The sequence below is a fragment of the Sturnira hondurensis genome, unplaced genomic scaffold, assembly GCF_014824575.4.
Source record: "Sturnira hondurensis isolate 20B ecotype Veracruz unplaced genomic scaffold, ASM1482457v3 Scaffold0009665, whole genome shotgun sequence".
Lineage (NCBI taxonomy): Eukaryota > Metazoa > Chordata > Mammalia > Chiroptera > Phyllostomidae > Sturnira > Sturnira hondurensis.
This window is the reverse complement of record NW_028082296.1, coordinates 48782-72427: the sequence shown is the minus strand read 5'-3', so window position 1 is coordinate 72427 and position 23646 is coordinate 48782. Positions and strand designations below refer to the sequence as shown.

General features: G+C 35.4%; 1 long non-coding RNA gene across 1 annotated transcript; it reads left to right on the top strand.

Annotated features, from left to right (window-relative positions):
* Nucleotides 1–3196: 3196 nt before the first annotated feature.
* LOC118994660 (uncharacterized) lies at nt 3197–23243 on the top strand. The gene is made up of 3 exons (XR_005068116.1): nt 3197–3292; nt 11181–11189; nt 23232–23243. It is a non-coding gene; the product is annotated as an uncharacterized LOC118994660 (long non-coding RNA).
* Nucleotides 23244–23646: the final 403 nt, after the last annotated feature.

The window sequence follows — 23646 nt, the reverse complement described above, 5'->3', positions numbered from 1 at the left end:
AAATTATAGGTAATGGAGTAGATGAAATAAATGTATTTACATGTAAAGAAACAAAGGGCATTGAAGTTGTTATGAATAATAAATCAACAAAATATTTACAAAAAATTGAATAATAGCACAAATTAAACTTTTTTAAAAAATATATTTTATTGATTACACCATTACAGTTGTTCTATTCCCCCCTTCATTCCCCTCCACCTGCACACTCCCTCCCCCACCATTCTCCCCCTCTTAGTTTATAACCACATGTCCCAAGTTCTTTAGATTCTATATTTCCCCTACTATTCCTGCCCTCTGCCCTCTCTATTTTCTACCTACTGTCTATGCTATTTTCTGTACCTTCTCCCCTCTTCTCCTCCTCCCACTCTCCTGTTGCTAATCCTCCATGTGTTCTTCATTTCTATGGTTCTACTTCTGATCTAGCTGTCCTCTTGGTTTGCTTTTGTTTTAGGTGTGGTTGTTAATAATTGTGAGTTTGCTGTCCTTTCACTGTTAATATTTTTCATCTTCTTTTTCTTATATAAGTCCCTTTAGCATTTCATATACAAAGGGCTTGGTGATGATGAACTCCTTGAACTTGACCTTATCTGAGAAGCACTTTATCTGCCCTTCCATTCGTAATGAAAGCTTTGCTGGATAAAGCAATCTTGGCTGTAGGTCTTTGGATTTCATGACTTGGAATACTTCTTTCCAGCCCCTTCTTGCCTGTAAGGTCTCTTTTGAGAAATCAGCTGACAGTCTGATGGGTACTCCTTTGTAGGTGACTGTCCCCTTATCTCTTGATGCTTCTAGGATTCTCTCCTTCATTTTNATCAGGACTCAAATAAATGGTTTGGACTAGAAAAAAGAAATAAACATCCAACCAGAACAGAATGAAGAAACAAGAATTCAAAAGGTAAGAAGAGGCTTAGAAACCTCTGGGACAACGGTAAATGTTCCAAAATCCAAATTATAGGGGTGCCAGAAGGAGAAGAGGAAGAGAAAGAAGTCAAAAACTTATTTGAAAACATAATGAAGAACTTCCCCAATCTGGCAAAGGAAATAAACGTCCAGGAAGTCCAGGAAGCTCAGAGTCCCAAAGAAGTTGGACCCAAGGAAGCACACACCAAGGCACATCATCGTTACACTGCCCAAGATTAAAGAGGAGAGAATCTTAAAAGCAGCAAGAAATAAGGAGACAGTCACCTACAAAGGAGTTCCCATTAGACTATCAGCTGATTTCTCAAAAGAGACCTTACAGGCAAGAAGGGGCTGGAAAGAAGTATTCAAAGTCATAAAAGGCAAGGACATGCATCCAAGATTGCTCTAGCTAGCAAAGCTCTCATTTAGAATGGAAGGACAGATAAAGTGCTTCCCAGATAAGGTCAAGTTAAAGGAATTCATCATCACCAAGCCCTTATTATAGGAAATGTTAGAGGGGCTTATCTAAGAAAAAGAAGATGATCAAAAAATTTGAACAGTAAAATATCAAGAAACTCATGACTATCAAGCTGAGCCTAAAAAACAAAAAAGCAAACAAAACAAAACAAAAACAAACAAACTAACTAAGCAAACAACTAGAACCAGAACGGAATAACAGAAATGGAGATCACATGGATGGTTATCATCGAGGAAGGGGGGATCATCGCGTAAAGGGGGAGGCACTCACATGAATACGTATAAAGCACACATGTACAATAATTAAGGTGGGGGCCGGAAATGGGAGGGAGGTGGGGAACACTGGGGGGCAGGGCTGGGAATATAAAACATAAAACTGTACTTGAATAAGAATTAAATTTAAAAAAAAGCAAACTAAGAGGACAGCTAGATCAGGAGTGGAACCATAGAAATGGAGATCCCATGGAGGGTTAGTAACAGGGGAGTGGGAGGAGAAGGGAGGAGAAGGGGGGAGAAGGTACAGAGAATAAGTAGCATAGACGTTAGGTAGAAAATAGACAGGGGGGAGGGCAGGAATACTATGGGAAATACAGAATCTAAAGAACTTGTGACACATGGACATGAGGGAAAGGGGGGAATGGTGGGGGAGGGGTGTGCAGGGTGGAGGGGAGTGAAGGGGGGAATGGGTCAACTGTAATGGCATAATCAATAAAATATATTTTTAAAGTAAATAATCACTTCAAAAATGAATAAATAAGTGTTAAATTTTAATACTTCAAGTTAAATTAATTAGACATACTGCATAAAAAATTAATGCAATGGGACGTAGTTCCGTAAAAATTACTCAGAAAGATAAAAACATAAAAAATAAAATAAACAGGGAGAATAAGTGATTAAGTCTACACTCTGTCTAATAACATTTAGAGAAGGTGAGAATAAAAAGATTTTAGGTAAGTCCATTTTCATTGAGATCCCAGAAAGTAATATCCTAGATTTTCTTTAGAATCTTTCCTCAGATTTAGAAAACTCAAAGAATCATAGTAGAGTTAATAAAAAGAAAACCCACAGTTAGACATGGCCTGGTAAAATAGCAGAGCAAATAAGGGAAAATAGCAGAGCAAATAAGGGAAAAAAAGTCCTAAAAGCAAAGATGAAGATCAACTGAATGCAAAGGAATGACAAATAGCTTATTTCCATAAAAAAGCAGCCAGAAGACAATGAAATAATGTCTTCCAATTGATGTAAGTATACTCGTTGGTGGTATGACTTGTTTTCTTCATTCTCTTTGCTTTTCATTGAAATACAATTTCATTTTAATGCCGTAAAAATGTCCAATTATTTTCTTTGTGGTTTGTATTTTATGATTTGTTTAAAAACAATCCTTCCTGGAACTTCCGGCCAAGATGGAGGCTTAGGTAGATATAATTTGTATCATTGAAAAAACAAAAGAAGGACAACAACAAATTTATTTATTTATTTATTTTTAAAATTTATTTAATATTTTTCAAGTACAGTTTTCTGTCTATTACAAATTTAAAAACCAAAAATAACCAGAATTGCCAGAAAGTCTGACTGTATGGAAGTCTGACAACCCAAGTGAAAGTAGAAACATTCCATCAGGCTGGTAGGAGGGGTGGAGACTGGCAGCTGGGGCAGAAAGGACATGTAGCAAGGCAGTGGCTGGCAGACCGGGTGGTCCCACAAAAACAAACTAAGAAAACAACCAGAACAAGACAGAAATGGAGATCACATGGAGGGTTGGCAGCAGGGAGGGGGATGGGAAAGAATGGGCGGAAAAGTACAGCGAATAAGAAGCATAAATGGCAGGTACAAAATAGACAGGGGGAGGTTAAGAATAGTATAGGAAATAGAGAAGCCAAATAACTTATATGTATGACGGATGGACATGAACTGAGTGGAACGCTGGTGCAGGGAGATGCAGGGTGGAGGGAAATAAAGGAGAAAAAAAGGACAACTATAATAGCATAATCAATAAAATACGCTTTAAAAAATCCTTCCTCATCCCAAGTTCATGAAAAACACGATCCTGTATCTTCTTTTAAGTAAACAAATCCATTCATAATATATATATATTCACACACATACATACATATATTTAATTAGAGTAGATTTTGTAACACAACTGAGGAAAAATTCCATTTGGAATATAAAGTTAACTCCTACAAATCAATTAGAAGACAATCTGATAGAGAGGTGATAAAAGACATGAACAGATATTTCACATAGGGCTTCACATTAGTAGTAATAATTATATTTAACCTAGGTTATATAAACATTGGTTTATTTTCTAAATTTTAGTGGCACAATGGCTTTCTAGCTACAACAAACTATCAGAGAAAATATTTATGTTAATAAATGATGTCAAATCATTATAAGATAATGCATAATTAAACATTTAGATAATATCTATAGGGATTTCAAAGAAAAAGAAAGCATAGTAAATTTGAAGAAACTGCCACATGGTATTAGAAGAAGAGATTTGCATTGGGAAATTCTTGACAGAAGAAAAAAATAAAGGAGGAAAAGAGGGTATTAGAGAAGGAATGAATGAAGAAAGGAGCGAATAAAAGAAAAATACATACACACACGCACACACACACACAAAGTAATATTTAGGACTGGCAAATGTGAGACCAATCTAAGTAAACTAACACATAGCTCTAGGAATTCTTTTTTTTTCTGTTATTAGAAAAGTTTTTTTAAAGTTGTTCAGTTTGCCCCTTGAAATTCATCAAATGACTCATTTCATTTTTACCTAGAGAGTGTTGCCGTTGTATGGTTCTGTCCTCTTATCTCAGAAACAATCATTCTTGCACGGCATAATTACCTCATCTAGTGCCCTTGGAGATCCTTTGCAGGTAGGCAATATTTCACATGCAGTTTGGTTTGTGAACTCTAAACATCACTGAACAAAAACAAATCCATTCAGAAAAATAGCACTAGAGGGATCAGAAATGCTAAGGCTAGAATCATTCTCAGAGATGAAGTGGCCCAAATCTTGCTTTCCTTCAGAGGGCAGAGGGAAGCAGTTTTATTGATGACATAAGGAGAGCAGGCAGGCGAATGCACCAGGAGAGAGGTAGACTGTGTGTATCTATGCCCATTTGACAACTGTGATAAAACTGTGGCCATATTTTGTTTTACTCCAATTTTCTAAATATAAATGGCTCTTTATAGGTAGTTGTATATTAAAACACAGATATATAAAATCAGGTCAATTTCCTCTTTAATGCAAGTCAAATTCTTAGCAAATAATTAGATTCTCATAAAATGTATACGGTTAGATACTTCTTTTAGTCAAAATAACCAATGCCTATATTGGTGGCACATTATTCACATGGCTGAGAAAACAGCAACACAATTGACTTGGAGGGTAATACTTCAGAACACAAGTTGCAAAGGGAAAAACAAATGTGTCTAATAAAATTTTCCCACAGCTGGATAGGCAATTAAGGATAGACTCTGCCACAAAGCTGTCAGAGATACAATACCTCAATCATGTCTCTGTCTCCCTCAACCCTCTCTCTGGAAAGGAGAAGAGGCATACTTAATTTAATTTATTGAGGTGACATCAGTTATAAAATTATATCGGTTTCAAGTACACAATTCAATGATATATTATCTATATATTGCATTGTGTGCCCCCCATCTGAAGTCAGATCTTCTTCTTTCACCATAAATATTTGACCCCATTTACCATTTACTGTACCCCAAGACCCTTTCCTTCTGGTAACCACCATACTATGTCTGCATCTAGGAGTACTTTTGTTCTTTTGTTTGTTCATTTGTTGCTTTTGGTTTTATATCTCACATATGGGTATGGTTCTTTTTGTCTGACATTTTACTTACCATGATTTCCTCAAGATTCATCTATATTGTCTCAAATGGCAATATGTTATCTTTTCTTATGACTGAGTAGTATTCCATTGTATACAAGGTTTATCCAGAAGGTATCCAGCCATTAATATTAAAAATAGAGGCATTTACTGAAGAGGATACAAGATATAAGAAATATTGTACATAGGACAATGACACTTCAGTTCCCTTCAAAGTAGGCACTTTGGGACCTCACACAGTTCTCCTAATTGCCATCAGCTGCCCCGTTGTACTTTCCTGAATCTCAACAATGATCTGAAATTATATACCTTTCAAAGTTGATTCAGTTTTGGAAAAAGCCAGAAGTTGCAGGGCACCAAATTGAGGCTGTATGGGGCTGAGTCAATGGAGTCATTTGGTGTTTCACTAAAAACTCTGCATGAGACATGATGCATGAGTGGGTGTGTTGTAGTGACGAAGCTGCCAATCACCAGCTGCCCACAGCTGTGGCCTTCTGAATCATCTCAATAGTTTCCACAGAGGAATGTTCAAGCTTAAGGCAAAATTTGACACAGATTTATTTCTTGACTCACTCATTTTGAATGCAACAGCTACACAGTACACATGCTCACTGAAGGGCATCTACTGTCACCACTGGCTAGTACATTGAAGTTGTCATTGTTCACATATGCTCATTCCATCTACTCTCTTTGGCTGACAGGTTACATCTATGCTGTGCAAACCATTCTCTTTGTATTACCAATGGATTGAATTTTTCCAGACAGACCTCATTTATGTACCACATCTTCTTTATCCAATCATCTATCAGAGGACATTTTGGTCGTTTTCATGTCTTGGCCCCTCTGTTTTTGAAGCCTTCTCTTAGTAACCTGTTTTCTGGAGAGGAGTAATGATTGCCATCAAGATGAACATTTAGGTGCCACAACTAGGTTGGATATCCGTTCTGGCTTGAAAATTACCTATATCAAGTCACCCTAAAAAATCTATTATGTGCACCTTTTATATTGCTAAGAACACTCATACTAGAAAAAGACTATCAGGCCTGAACCCAAATAAATAAATAGATAGATAGATAGATAGATAGGTCTGCATAAAATATTTTTTGTTGTACAGCAGAGGTTCCATTAAGACTCAATAAATTTTGGTTTCTCCAATAAGCTCTTCATACTGGTCAATATATTTTACATATTTTTGTTTCAAATCTCATTTTAAACTAAAAAAAATTTCTATGTAAATAAAACAAATATATTTAGTTAATTTAGAACAATAGGTAGAAATTTTATTTCTATACGGAAATACTATAGTACCTATAACTAAGTGAAAATTTTAACTATGATGAAATATGCATCAGATGTGCTTTTATTTATTTTTATTTATTGTTGTTCAGTTATAGTTATCCCACCTTTTCCCCATAAAAGTATCATTTAAAAATTATTTGTAAGGACATCCTCTCATTCCTCTCTTTTTCTTCTCACTGTCATTTCTTTTTGTCCAAAATCACTTTATCACAGACATAAACCCTAATATAAATGAGTGTTGGGATTCTGAGAACAGATACAGTGAGGACAATACATAAAAAACATGGTTTTAGCAGCAAGTTAAAACAATCATTCACTTCCTTCAATTATTTATTACCATGACCCTCAACACTCACCTTTAACCAATTCAAAACTTCGTTTTATGGGCTGGAGGATGAAGGACAATGATAACAAAAGAAAGAGGTACTGCATAAATTTTAGCTTTTATTATATCATAAGTCCCTGTTATACTAATCAGAAAACTCTACCCTTATACCACTTAGAATTTGAAGTTAAAATTTGAAAGTATATATTGTATGTATGTATATTCTATGTATATGAAATTGTGTCTTTATTTCTGAAAATAGTATAAGATAACTATCAACCATACTAATTTTAAAACAATATCTTCAAACTCTGGCTGGTGTGGCTCTGTAGGTTGAGCACCAGCCTGTAAAATAAAAGGTCACCAGTTCTATTCCTGGTCAGGGCACATGCCTGGGTTGCAGGCCAGGTCCTGGTTGGGGTCTGAATGAGGCAACCAATTGACATTTCTCTCCCTTTCTGTCTCTCTCTTTTCCCCTCTCTCTAAAAAAAAATAATAATCTTAAAAATATAAAATAAAACAATATCATAATTCTGATATTCTCATTATTCAAACATTGATCATGTTACATGGAATAATAATAATAAAAGATGCAGATATATTTGGTAACTGAATTCAGACCTTTTGCCTTCTATAGGTCTGATTTCTCTTCTTTAAAAGAAGACCAAAAACTCTTATCTTTGCTAATATAAAGGAGTCAAAGAAATGCCTGTGAAGGATTTTCAATGGATTCCTAATAACATGAACTTAACTCAGTATTTTCCGCTCATCTTAAACTGCATTTTTAAAGTTTTCTTCGATTGTGAGCATTTCCTCCATGTAAATGCTGATAATAATAACAATACAAACCATAATTTTTTTCCAGACAGAAACCTGATAGGGCAGTTTTTAGCCCAGAATGATTTGTCTAATTTATAATACCTAGTTTACAGTGAGTAAAATGAAAGACTCTAAGGATACTATAAGATATTTCTTTCAAAGATTTTATTTATTTATTTTTAGAGAGGGGGAAGGAGGGAGAAAGAGAGGGAAAGAAATATCAATGTGTAGTTGCCTCTTGTGCCCCCTACTGGGGACCTGGCCCACAACCCAGGCATGTACCATGACTGGAAATCAAACTAGTGACCCTTTGGTTTGCAGGCCAGCACTTAATCCACTGAGCCACACCAGTCAGGGCAAGGTTATTTTTTTCCATATTGAAAAAAAATCAACTTTAGTCAAGTTTATACAAATATTCTGGAAGTTTGATAGTAAAATTCATTTCAAAATTGTTGTTCTACATACATGACCTACATGAATACAAATTTATTTTGGTGTACTTGTCAAAGTTGATATTTCTTATGCTTAATATTTACTTTTCTGCAGTGAGTTTTTTTTCTTTCTCTCCTTTTTCCTTCTCTTGCTCACAACATGCACACAGAGACACACTCTTGCACACATGCACAAAAATCTACTGTTACAATAAATAATTGTATGGCTTCATCTAAATAGACTATCAGAAGGAAGAAAGGTAGGTCAAATTGTGGTCTTATGTACTTATTCAGGTCCCCCAGGTATTATTATTATGTGGCGACTGATGGCACATTTATTGCACTCTTTGCGATGTCTAAAATTTTAATTTTCCGCTATGAAGCATCTAAAGTCTGTCTAGGATAGTCGGAAATGTCTTTCTAATTGCTTTTTCCATGCAAAAGAGATACAATAGATTACCAACAACAGAACTATTAATCATCCATCTAAGTGCAGTTTCACTTCTGCATGAAATATTTATAAGGGTTTATATACTGCTGGCTGAAGCTAACAATCACTGCCTACCTGATGAGCTGACCTATGTAACTGTCAAATGCCTGAAACTCACCAAGAGATCAAGTTTCTTCTTAGCTTTTATTGCAGAATGTATTTATGATTTAAAAGAAGAGAGTATCAAAGAGAAAAATATTTTAAAGTTTTTATTAGAAAAAAGAAAATGATATAACTGCATTTTTCTTGTAGATAGCATAAGCCTTTTTATTATTGTCTATATTCCCTACAAAAACTATGATAACAAAACAGGAAAAATGGTTTTTGCTATCACTGTATGTATTAAAGGCATCTCAATGTATAGTTTCTATGATATTTGAATTAAGAACATCCAACTACTTGAATAATTTAATTGGGAACTTTCAGAACTTCAGAGGCATCTTCATAATTTAAAATATCACCAAATGAATGTGTTTTTTATTTATTATATTATTTTTATTTGGAATACAATTTGCATCGTCAGAATGGTGTTCATTAACCATAGGTCAATCTGTCCTTACTTTTAATAGTTACATTGTTAGTAAAATTTAAGCATATATAAAGACTTATAATTCAACAAAGGGTATTATAAAATTTTCTTTTATTTATTAAATATCAAACAAGGTGTGTTGTATTATAAGGTTATAATTTATATTTGAAATTTTATAAATTACTTTCATGTTATAGTATAACTCGTATATGTCTTTAAACTGTTGCAGTTTTAGTATTTATTTTACTCTTAATTTGCAATTGGTTATGAAGGTTATTTCTTGGCCTTAAACACTTGCCTTTAGGACTGAAACCAAAAGATCTTTGAAGTCTGTATTTCATTTAATAATTTGTGAGTGCATGCTATGAATATCATACCACACCAGATAACATAAATTATAAAAAGAAGACTCTAAGTTAACATCAGTTATCTCAAAATTTGTATTTTATTAAGAGGAAAAAGGTACCCATGGCAAATTCAATACAATAATACAGTGCTATGAAGCAGTCATTTAGAAAGTGCATGGGAAATTATTATCGGACAGAGAAAATGGGACATGAAGAAAAGTAATTGGGATTTGAATGGGCAAAGAGAGGAGCTCAGGTGGGTGGGACGATGTAAGCAAAGGCTCAAGTGTGGAAATGATTTGTGTGGCTCAGCAGGCAGATAAAAGATGTGGGGACAGTGTTTATGTTGTAATAGATAAAATAACTGGAGAGTGTTTACAAAGGCAGTCAGGGAAAAGATTGTACAGGTAGAATATTGAATTTCAGACTCAGAGTTTGTATTTTATCTTGTAATAGAAATCCATTTTTAAATGATCCATCAGTGGTGACAGATCAGAAGAAGAATTTTACAAACATTTTTCTAAAAGCAATTTCAGGTGAAACACAAAAAGAGTTGCACATCCAGGAGACAGGTTAGACTGTCACCTCAAGAGTGCTATCAGACCAGCCCTGCATCGGGCCGCAGGAGGGCAAACCAGTGGAAGGAAGGGAGCTTCCTGAGGACTAGCTTCTGTTTTCCTTTCCCCCTGGGCTGGAATTTTTAAAAGGTGGTAGATTGTGCCCTGGCCAGTATGGCTCAGTTGGTTGGAGCATCACCCAATGAACCAAAAGGTCACAAGTCCAATCCTCAGTCAGGGCACATACCTAGGTTGAGGGTTCAGTCCCTTGTCTGGGAGTGTACAACAGAAAACCAATCAATATTTCTCCCCCTTTCTTTCCCTCTGTCTCTAATCAATAAGCATGTCCTCAGGTGAAATTTAACACGAAAAAGGTGTGGGTTTATTTCTTGGTTTTCTCATCTGTTCCATTCATCTATGTGTCTGATTTTATGATAGTACCATGCTATTTTGATTACTGTGGCCATATAGTGTAGTTTCATATTAGGTAGCATGATTGCCCCAACTTTGTTTTTCTTTCTCAGGATCACTGTTGGTGTGCAGGGCCTTTTGTGGTTCCATATACGTTTTTTTTAATATTTGCTCTTATTCTGTGAAATATGACATTGGAATCTTGTTCGTATTGTGTTGAATCTATAGATTGCTTTGGGCAGTATGAACATTCTAGTGATGTTAATTCTTCCTTTCCATAAACATGGTATGTGCTTCCACTTACTTGTATCTTCTTCAGTTTCTTTTTTCACTGTCTTATAGTTTTCTGAGTACAAGTTTTTTACATCCTTAATTATGTTTACTCACAGGTATTTTATTCTTTTTGAAGAAATTGTGAATGGGAATACTTCCTTAATTTGCTTTACTGTTAGTTCATTATTGGCATATCAAAATACAACTGATTTCTGGATATTAATTTTGTATCCTGCTACTTTGCTGAATCCACTTATCAGATCTGGTAGTTTCTTGGTGGAATCTTTGGGGTTCTCTCTGTGCAGTATCATATCACCCACAAATAAAGACAGTTTTACTTCTTCCATTCTAATTTGGATGTCTTTCATTTTTTCTTCTTATCTGATTGCTGTGGCTAGAACTTCCAGTACTATGTTGAATAAGAGAGGTGACAGTGAACATCCCTGTCTTGTTGCCAATACTAAGGGGAATGTTGTAGTTTTAGCTCATTGAGTATGATGCTGGCAGCAGGTTTGACATACATGGCCTTTATTATGTTTAGGTGTGTTCTCTCTACTCACACTTTGTTGAGAGTATTTACCATAAATGGGTGCTGGCTTTTATCAAAGCTTTCTCAGTATCCATTGATATGACCAAGTGGTTTTTACATTTCACTTTATTTATGTGGTAAATCACACTTATCGATTTGTGTATGTTGTACCAACCTTGCATTCTAGAATAAAACCCACTTGATCATGGTGTATGATCTTTTGATGTATTGTTTTATTCAGTTTGCTAATATCTGGTTGAGGATTTTAGCCACTATGTACATCAGGGATATTAGCCTATAATTTTCTTTTTTTATAGTGTCTTTATATGGTTTGGGAATTAGGATAATCCTGATCTTGTAAAATGGGCCCAGGAGTCCTCCTTCATCTTGCATTTTTTTGAAATTGTTTAAAGGGAAGTATTAATTCTTCCCAAAATGTTTGGTAAAATTCACCTGTGAAGCCATCCAGTATAGAGCTTTGGTTTGTTGTGAGTTTTTTTATTGCTGCTTCAATTCCACTAGGTGTAAACTGTCTATTCAGATTCTCTGTTTCTTCCTGAGTTAGTTTTGTAAGATTATGTTTCCAGGAATGTATCCATTTCACCTAGGTTGTCCCAATTTTTGGCACACAGTTGTTCATAATAATGTTCTTACAATCCTTCGTATTTATTTGGTGTCAGTTGTTATTTCTCCTCTTTTGATTCAGATTATATTTATTTGGGTCCTCTCTCTTATTTTCCTGATGTGTCTGTTTAAAGGTTTGTCTACCTTCTTTAACTTTTCAGAGAACCAGTCAATGAATATTCAACACAGGAAACAAGCACATGCAATGGATGAAGATAATTTATTCAATGAATGGTGTAGGGAAACTAGGACAGATATATGCAGAAAAATGAAACTAGACCACCTTCTTACACCACAAACAAGAATAAATTGAAATGGATAAAAGACTTAAATATTAGACCTGAAACCATAAAAATTATAAAAGAAAATATAGGCAGAAAAATCTCAAACATGGCTTATAGAAATATTTTATCAGATACATATTCCCAGGCAATAGAAAAAAGAGAAAAAATAAATAAATGAGATTGCATCGAACAAAAAGTTTTTGCACAGCAAAAGAAAACATCAACAAAATAAGAACAATCCATAGAATGGGAGAACATTTTTGTCCATACATCTGATAAGGGGTTAATATCCAAAATTTAAAAAGAACTTACAAAATTCAATACCAAAAGCACTCAATCCAATTAAAAAATGGGCAAAGGGCCTGAATAAAGAGTTCTCCAAAAAGGGCATACACACGACCAATGGACATATAAAAACATGCTCAGCATGATTAATCATGAAATAAATGCAAATTAAAAGTGCATGAGATATCGCCTCACACTTGCCAGAAGGGCCATCATCAATAAATCAACTAACAAGTGCTGGTGAGGCTATGGAGAAAGGGGAAGTCTTTTGAACTGTTGGTGAGAATGCAAATGGGTGCAGCCACTGTGAAATGCATTATGGAGGAATCTCAGAAAATTTAGAATTGATCTGCCTTTTGACCCAGCAGTCCCACTTCTGAAAATATACCTGAAGGAACCCAAAACACTAATTCAAAAGAACAAGCAACCCTATGTTCAATGCAGCATTATTCACAATTGTGAAGATATGGAATCAGCCCAAATATCCATAGGTAAAGTGAAAAGAAAAAAAGACTATGGAACATTTACATAATGGAATACTATTCAGCCATAAAAAGAAGAAAATTTTGCCCTTTGAAAGAATATGAATGGACCTGGAGAACGTTATGCTAAGTGAAATAAGACAGAGAAAGACAAACACCATATGATTTCACTCATATGTGGAATCTAATGAACAAGTTGATCTAACAAGCAAAACAGAAAATGACTCATAAATGGAGAACAGGACGACAGATATCAGTGTTAGAGGGACTAGAGGGTAGACTGAATGAGCAAAAAGGTAATAGAACTCATGGGCATGGACAACAGTGCAGTGATTCTGAGGGCAGAGAGTGTGGTATAAGAGGGTTAAATGTTAATGCCAAAAATAGAAACAATTTTTAAAAATAAATAAAAATAAAACGGTTAGATTGTTAGGTGGTAAACTAGACTAACTAGGGTTTAGGAAGTGCTCCTATTCCTTGAAGGGGTTGCTTCTAGGTTTCTGGGCTCTCAAATGTCTCGAAACTTTTACTGACTCATGTAATTTGTTTTTGTGTTTTCAGGACTTAGTGTCAGTCAAAACACTGGTGATATGTGCTGTCCTCAAAATGCAAACAAGGCAAATAGGATGAGATCAAAACTGTGGTCCTTTCTCTTCTAAACCCTAATAACCCCCATACTGTTCTCTTTCCTTCTTATTCCTAACCTCATCTTTGCACACAAACCCTCCCTTTCTTCTCCATTCTCCTTCTTTACCAGTCTTCCTTTCTTTTATTTATGTTCCCCCTTTTGCAGTTTTTTGGCTGTTTGGTGGTAAAAGGCACAACAGAGGTATAAGAGCAGGAATAAAAAGAAAGTAGTGAGTCTCTAACTTCGAAACTCATGAGCACTCATTCTGGTAAAATGGATTCCTGACTGTTAATGAGCTTCATTAGAAAATCAGAGAGAAATAGAGATAATTACAAAAGCTAAAAAATAGCCTCTCCTTAATAAAAAATTCCCTGTTGCTTTTTCTCTTGCCAGCTCTTCATATGTATGCTATTACTATCCCAGTTTATAAGCATGTTAGGTAACCTAGACACTAGCGAAGAAGGCTTGGATTATCATCAGGTAGAAAGACGCCACCAGGGGAGTTCTCCTGGCAGTATCTTGCTAAGTAAAGAAAGTGTAAAACGAGTTTTTGTGACAGAGATACTATATGTGTGTCTTCACTTTACCACCCATCTGCTGTAGGGACACCAGGCTACAGAAGAAGAGTGTGGTCAGAGGACACACACCCCACCACCTATACAAGAGACTCCCACTGAATGCTATACTCTCTCATCTTTTCTTCTAACACACATATAATCCCAAATTTTATGTACTCTCTAAATGATAACCAACAGGAATAAACCATTGTATTTATTTTTATTTTATTTCTATCTGTTGACCTGAGGGGTGAGAGGAGAGAGAGGGAGAGAAAGTTTTGTAGTTGCACTTACTTAGGCACTCACTGGTCAACCACTGCAGGTACCCTGACAGGGGGCCCAACCTGCAACGTGGCCCTACTGGGGCAATGCTCTAAGTAAGCAAGCTACCCAGCCTGGGAAGAATACTACATTTTAAATGCTGATAATAAAATGCACACCACTGCAAGTTATATATACTTAATATGCATGTATAGCTGTGCTTTATTTTTCAGTGAGAACACACCAATGGCTCTTCTGGCTGTGTTTTCCGAGATACTTTGTTTCCTGCATTCATCTGAAAACCCTGCAACATGACCCATTGTTTACATATACAAAAAATAGACTCAGTTCCAGCTTTCAGGTGGGAAAATCTGGTCTCATGCTAGAAAGACACTCCAAAATTCATCTTTCCATGTGAAATTCAGAGTGTTTGCCACAAATTTTTGAGGTGGTGCATTCTCTCCCAGGTGGTTCTATATACTAACTGAGAGAAATCTTTGGGACTTTTCAGCATGAAAGTCTCCTCCTATATTTGTACATTTATCCACTATTGTTGCCAGGTATGTATCCTTTTTGACTGATAATGAAAATGAACAAGACTCTCACATGTTTACTATATTTTAGCAGCAGAGTTTATCACTCTTTGGCTGATATTTCTTGTTCAAAAATATTTCCATTTTCCATTTTTGTAGCCTGTTTAAACATTAATATCAGACTTCCATTCTTTCGTTACAGTGGAAGGACATTATTACAGAAAGCTCTCGTTGCTCAAATGAAATGTAAAACATGTCGGGGGGGACAAAGGTGTCCCAAGCTCTCAGAGGCAATTAGGCCCATTAGTTGCAGTTCTCCTTGAAGAGGGAGAGGATAATCTAATTGAACAACCATATGCACTATTTTATCAGACTTATGCTTTGCATTTTAGCATAGCTGGCATTTATGAAAATAATCTTTCCATTGGAAAGTCTTTAAAATGGCCAAAACAGACAATTTATCATCTTGCACTGCTCCTTACTGACTTTTTATATTATGAAAAAGACTTAAAGATGACTGTTATCTAAGCACTGAACAAGGTTTCAAAGCACGGATTTCTGTGCTTTCTTCTCCTGCACTGCACGTCTAACAGAACGCTGTCATTGGCATTGAACAAAGCATTTAGCAGTAAAAAAACTTTGGAGTAGGATATTACAAAACTATGTTGTAGCCAATCAAAGGCCAGTTCAAGAGGCTGATTTTGATATATATGGCCTATACATTTTATAAAAGCTATGAAACTTAGCTCTCCAGAAGGAAACAGTGATTTTAATTAATTCTGCTTAATTCAGGGTAGTTGTGGTGCCACTGATAAAGCAATTTCTCAGTTAACTCTCAAGTCTTGTCTGGGACGAATACTAGTTTCTTGAACCACAATATAATAGCAAAATCACACGTGCATGATAGAACCCTTAATCAACAAATAACACCTTTGTCCTTCTGTGAACAAGAAGGCATTTAATTTAATATTGATATTTAATGCTATTTGGCCAACAAAGCTCCCCTATTCTGGGAGCAAAAGACAAGTCATAAGTTATATTTATATACATATTTTTGAAAGTCTTGATTAATGCTTTAAGTGTCTGGTTTAGGATGTGCAGATGCACATCCAAGGGAGGCTTGAGAGCAAATCAACCTGGTCAACACCTTGATCCCAAACCTTAATCTGATCCTCCAGATGGAAAATAAATTTGTGTTGTTTAAACCACCCAGTTGTGCTCTGTTACGGCCCCACTAACAAGCTAATGCAGCCATTAATGTCGCATGTTCCCTGTTCCTTGGCAATATTCCTGGACCAGCCTGGACACCAGACTAAGGTTTTACTATTATTGTTTGAAGATTATATCTAGAGTTTTCCACCGTACAGACTGGAAAAAATTAAACATGAAGGCAAAAAAGAACTATGATATTCTGAAGTGATACCACCTGCTGTCTTTATCCTCCATATGTCTACTTGCTAATTTTGTATATATTTGTGCATTCCATTCACCACTGTGTTTGCTCAAAAAACCATATTCTATGGATTGATAAAAGACAATGGAAACATTACCATGAAGGGCAGTGGGACATTTTCTCAATATCTTTTAGGTAGTTAACACTTTTCTGAAATCATTAAGCAAAATGAAATAGCTGATTATTACAAATGAAAATTATTTCTCAGAGCCTGGAAATTGTAGAACCTACTTGATAAAAGTTAGTCAATTTTCTCTATGATAAAAATAACAACACACATGGACAAAGCCAAAGGGGGGGGTGGGATCGAGGGTGGGAGGTGGAAATGGCTGGGGTGGGAGGGGGGGAGTGGTAGGGAGGAAATGGAGACAAATGTACTCAAACAACAATTTAAAAAGTTAAAAATAAGAATGAAATAAAACAAAACATTGAAAAAATAAATAAAACAAAGAGGAAAGAGAATGTATGAAATATTTTAATTCCTTTATGCTTTAAGATTTAAAAGTTTCAAATAAAAAATAACAACATGTTACCCAATAAATGAAAATTAAATAATAGTTGTAAAGAAATTCACCCTGGCTGGTGTAGCTCAGTGGATTGAGCACGGGCCTGTGAAGCAAAGGGTTGCTGGTTTGATTCCCAGTCAGGGCACATGCCTGGGTTGCAGGCCAGTTCCCCAGTAGGGGACACATGAGAGGCAACCACACATTGATGTTTCTCTCCCACTCTTTCTCCTTCCTCTCCCCTCTCTCTAAAAATAAATAAATAAAATATTTTTTAAAAAGGAATACTACTACTAATAATAATGTATTTATAGCAACTACCATCTATTGGGAGATGACTCTATTTCAAGAACTGTGCAAAACACTTCAATATATATTGCAGTTAATTCTGCACAACCATTTGAGGACAATAGAATTTATTTCATTTTTTTAAAGATTTTTAAAATTTATTTTTAGATAGAAGAGAAGGGAGGGGCAAAGAGAGAGAGAAACATCAATGTGTGGTTGCCTTTCACACGCCCCCCACCAGGGACCTAGCCCACAACTCAGCCATGTGCCCTGACTGGGTATTGAACCAGCAACCCTTTGGTGCACAGGCCAGTGTTCAATCCACTGAGCCACATGAGTCAGGGCAAGAATTTATTTCATTTAAAGATAATGAGCATGAGGATCAGAGAGTAAAATAAGGGGTCCCCAATCACAAAGCTTTGAAATGTCAGAGCTAGTATTCACACCAGGTCAGGATAATGAGACAACAAAAGCCAAACAAAGAAACGTTTTCTTTATCAACACCCAATCTACTTTACCCAAGGCCTGATACATGAATCTTCTTTTTTGCTGTTTTTATAATTTGTCTTTAGTCATTTAAAAACCTCTATTAGTGGATCATTTAATGTTGCCCATCTTGAACTCATACAAACAGAATTGTGATTTTGGAGTTTTGTGGAGTTTTCTTGTTTCTTTGAATCCTTCAATATTCATTCATCGTTCTAATAATATCTGATATTTGGGGGAAGGAAGAACCAACCACATCTCCCCCAACTGCCATTTTCTGGTAAATGGTGCCTTCCTTTCAGTTTTTTCTGTACCTTGGAATACATTATCTTAATTTCAAAGTTCAGTCGAACTTTCAGGGACTTTGAATTTTGAGCTGAGTGAAAGAAATATACAATAAATGATTGGAATCCATTTGTTTTAACCCAGAAAACTTGGGTGAGACTCTCAAACTGTTCCCACTACCAAGAAAGTAAGAGAAAATGAGAGCAAGAGAAACTGATTCCAACTTGTGACTGACTAAAGTTAACTGATTAATTGTATGAACAACAATTTTGACTATGTGACTATTCCTTCTTCTTAAACTTTTGTATTAGCTTTTCAGGTTTTGTGTCATTAGCTTAGTACAGGATATTATTTTGGCTGTTAAGGTATTACACCTTTCAATGACACACATGAATTTATAGGTGGCTAATATAACCTCTGCTTTCTCATAAGTCAGCCCACAAAGGACCTTAATATAACTCATTGCCCGGGACAACATGGAGACCAAGTAATGTAAATAAGGCATAAGAAATATATGAAAATCTGATCTGCTACCATTAAGACATCACTAATTTATTTCTTGAATTAAAATTGGAACTTGAAATTATTTTCTTCAGTCTCAATATTACCCAGAATTATAGAATAAACTTTCCAATGCAGATATCTTATTATTTTATTATGCTTTGTGTATGACAATACATGGAGTTTGATATTTGACCTAACAACCATATGGCATGTAACTTATATGAAAATGTATTCAGAGTCTCACATAAACAACATAAATAAACTTTTGCAAAAAATTGTAGATATAAAGACATCTCTGTAAAAAAGAAAATATTTGAAGGAACAGTTTCTCAATGACTATTCTGTAAAAAAATGTTGTTTCTGCTGATTTAAAGTGGGTAAGTTTTTATAAATTTATTACTAGAAATTTCCAAAGTCATATATGATAGAGACACAGAAGGTGTTTGCTTGTTTGTTTATTTTACTTCACTTCATGATATTCAGTTAACCAAAGATCATCACAAAACACTTTTTTCAACCTAATAGAAAAAAACTTCAGTGACTTAATTGTCAACTGTAATGATAATTCTGAATTTCACTCCTTCGCTACCAAGCCACTGTAAATATTTAGAAACCAGTTATTAAATAAAGTAATAAAGAAGTAAACTCATTTTTAGGAAAGAAAATAATTTTTCTTTCTATGGTAGTCTATATATCCAGGTCAAATGCAAAACATGTACCTGTTTCTTCATCTCTGACACAGTGTCCAAGTTCAACCAGACAATATTTTCCCTTAACATTCTGGCAAGGAGTAACAGTGGTATTTTTTCAGGCTCAGCCCCTACTGATAGTTTCTGAAATTGGGCTGCATTCCAGCTTTATTAGTTCAAGACCGCCTCAGGAGTTGTCTCACATATGCACTCAAGTAGCCATTACCTCCATGCCCTCCCACCTCAGAAAATGTCAGTTTTTGCATTTCTCTACCTATCCTTTTGTGTGAGTCCATTCAGGCAAGCTGTTCAGTAATGTCTTCAGCCACTGATGTGAACAATTTCACAATGTGATCTAATGCAGAATGGTATAGAAAGGAAGGTACAGTTTAACTTACCCTGAATTTCAACTGTGTGTGACACTCCTGTGTAAGTCAGAGAGAAGTCCTGTTTGTGTTCTTATTGCCCTTATAGAGATTGTAGTGGAAAGCAAGCCTTTTTCATAAAGTTCTGACAATCTCCAAGAGGAAGAGGGCAATATAAAAAATTCACATGCTGAAACACCTATTCATTGCTAATAATAATGTAATGTGGAACAACTTTGAAAAGCTGGTTGGCAGTTTCTTACCCTATGACCTAGTAGTTCTACTCACAGGTACTCACCTAAGAGAAGTGAGGGAAAAGGTATGTGTATATCCACAAAAATATTTGTAAAATAATATACAGAGAAGCCTAATTTATAATAACCGACACCTTGAAATACTCAAATATCCATCAAAGGAGAATAAATACATTTTGAAATATTCAGACAATAGATACTATTTTGAAGCAAGAAAAATCAAATTGCAGACATATAAAACAATACAAATGAGTTATAAAAACATTATGTTGACCTGGCTGGTGTAGCTCAGTGACTTGAATGTGGGCCTGCAAACCAAGGGACTGCAGTTCGATTCCCAGTCAGGACACATGCCTGGGTTGCAGGCCAGTTCCCAGCAGGGGACAAATGAGAGGCAACCATACATTGATGTTTCTCTCCCTCTCTTCTTCCCTTCCCCTCTAAAGATAAATAAATAAAATCTTAAAAAAACATTATGTTGAAAAAAGAAGCCAAGCAAAGCTTGTCTACGATGATGTCAGTCTGAACAATGAGTTGTTTTTGAAGCGAGGGAATTGACTGAAACATGCACAGATGTGGCTTCGTGTGGAGGGAATAATCTAGGTTTGGTTTTAGGTGGTGATTGTACTGTACGAACTAAAAATTCTCATTGAACTAAACACTAAAGATGTGTGCATTTATTGCATATAAATCATACTTCGATAAGCATCCACAACACACACAAACACACACTCCCTATTATCATTCGAATTAAACCCTATCCTTTACTACAACTCAAAAGACTACCGTGATTTGCTTTCACACTAAACGTACCCATTTTAATCACTCTTCCTTTTGATTTAGTCTTGTCAATGTGTACTCAACAATGTTATTTCTTCAAACTCTGAACAATGTTTAGAAGTTAATGATGGACACCCACAATTCACATGGGGATATGGCTACTTATTAGCCTGATTTTCCACATGTAAGGACCACTACCATTTATCTGATATATACATTAATTCGATGCAGTCAACAGACATTGAGTCTACATATTTTCCCCAAAATACTTCACATGGGAGGCAGGAGAGGGAAAATAAAGGAAAGAAGGGGAAGGATCTAGTCAAGGACCACGTATAAAGGACCACGGTAATGGACAATGGGGTCGGAAATGACTGAGGGAGTGCTGGGGGGGGCAGTGTGGGCAATGGGGGGAATTGGGACAACTGTCATTGAAAAACAATAAAAAATGCGTCACAGGTAATAAAGACATTAGCAAGGATCATTTACAAATTAAACTTTAAAAAATTTTACTCTGCCAGAAAAAAAATAGTGCACAGTAATCACAATAGTTCATAGTCTATGTTGCCATAGGGTTGGACCTCTGATTTGTGCACTAACTAAATTCAAGGAAAATCTAGGATTATATCTTGTGGTTACTACCTCCCAAATATATTTTATTATAATCCTGTGAGCTTTATGAATATATTATAATTAAATTCTAAATATTTCAGGAAACAATCAGAGTTTAAATTAAATATGTAATAAAAGCCATATATCTAAAAATAAATTTCACTGAAATAATTTATGCAAATATAAACATTTCATAAAATATTTGTAAAACCATATCAGTTCATTTTTACATTTCTCTAACTAAAAAGGCAGAATAAAATAGTATGAGACTTCTCTCAGTCAAAATTTTTGTAACATATGCTCCTATTATAAGTTGAATTGTATCCTTCAAATTCACATATTTAAGTCCTTGCTCCCACTACTTCAGAATGTAACCTTATTTCAAGACAAGGCTTTTATAGAAATAATAAAATTAAACTGAAGCAATTAGGTGGGCCCTAAATCAATATGATGGCATTGTAAATAAGAAATATTTCGAGATAGATATTCATACAGAAAAACACCATGTGAACATGAAGTTGACTGCCTAGAAACCAAGGAAAGAGGCCTGGGTCATGTCCTTCTCTCTCGGCCCTCAGAAGGAGCTTATCATCCCAACACTTTTTTTTCTTTCTTTCTTTTTTTAAACTAGTATGTAAGGGCTTTATTTTTTTCTTCTTTTTTAAAATTATTTAATTATTTTTTAAGTACAGTTTTCTGTCTATTACTCCCATCCCATCCAATCCTCCGTGCTCCCCCCTCCACTCATTTCCACCCTTCTCAGTTGTTGTCCATGTATCCTTTATATTTGTTCCTCTAAATCCCTCCCCTATTCCCCTGAGATTCCCTCCCTTCTGGTCACCGTCAGCCTGTTCTCTATTTCAATGTCTTTGGTTATATTTTGCTTGCTTGTTTGTTTTGTTGTTTAGCTTCCTGTTAGAGGTGAGATCATATGGTATTTGTGCTTCAACACCTGGTTTATTTCACTCAGCATAATGCTTTCCAGTTCCATCCATGTTGTTGCAAAAGGTAGGAGCTCCTTCTTTCTTTCTGCTGCATAGAATTCCATTGCGTATATGTACCATAGTTTTTTGATCCATTCATTTACTGACGGGCACCTAGGTTGCTTCCAACTCTTGGCTATTGTAAATTGTGCTGCTATGAACATTGGGGTGCATATGTTCTTTGGTATTGGTGTTTTAGGGTTCTTAGGATACTTTTATTTCAGTCTTCTAGCCTCCAGGACTCTAAAACAATAAATTTATGTTGTGTAAGCCATCTAGTTTTGGGGTATTTTGGTAATGGCAGCCCTGGCAAGCGTATGTAGTCTCACTACTAAAAATGAAACATTTATTTTAAAAAATCTTTTCAACAACACAAAGACACATACACTCAAATGTAGAATGATTTTTTTCAAATATTCTTTCTGTAACTTTCTTTTTCTATTTAAAAATATGCATTACCTTGGCTGGCATGGCTCAACTGGTTGAATGTTGCCCCAGAAAGCAGAAGGTTGCCAGTTCAATTCCCAGTCAGGGCATATGCCTGGGTTATGGGTGCAAGAGAAGCAACTGATTGATGTTTCTTCCTCTCATTGGTGTTTCTCTCCCTTTCTTTCTCCCTCCCTTCACCCTTTCTAAAAAATAAATAAATAAATAAATAAATATTTAAAAAAATTGATATCATGGTAGATTGGCCATAGTTTGAATATTTAAATGAACATGCTTTCCATTGTAATGGTAATTTTCAAAAATTACTTTACAAAATGTTTTGAGCAATTGTAGAAAAACTGAAGGAAATGCACAGCATCATGAGAAAAAATACTGAGACAAACAGTACTTGTATGGTTGATAGTACCCTGACTTGTTTACTTTCAAAACTCAGTTATATTAGTATTTAGCCAGAAACTATTTTTAGCATTTATTTTAATAGAGACTTGAGTATTATAATACTGCAGGAAAGGTAGAAAAGTACAAGTCAAAGAAATGTCTTTCAATGGCTAGAAATTTAATTATCTTGTCATCTTTGTTTTTTTATAACCAAAGTTTCTGTGTTAAGAATGTAGATAACTGTCCATATATTTTTTTTAAAACTTTTGTTTTTAAAGATTTTATTTATTTATCTTAGAAAGGAAGGGAAGGAGAGAGAGAGGGAGAAAGAGGGAGAAATATCAATGTATGGTTGCCTCTCACACATCCCCTGCCGGGAACTGGACACTGGCCTGCAACCCAGGCATGTGCCCTGACTGGGAACTGAACCGCGATCGTGTGGTTCACAGGCCCACGCTCAATCCACTGAGCTACACCAGCCAGGGTGATAACTGTCCATATTTATACACACAATCAAGTAGATTGTATTTTAGCCAATGAGCAACCAAAGAAAGACATAGAATTATAGTTAATCTAATACAGCTTTCTTGCTGTTTGAAATAAAAAAGCAAATGCCTACCTGATAATACACTTCTTATTACAGTTCAGAAATGAAAACTTGAATCAACTTTTATTCCACAATGGGAAAGTATATGGCAGAATAGTTTAAAGTCACTCTGAC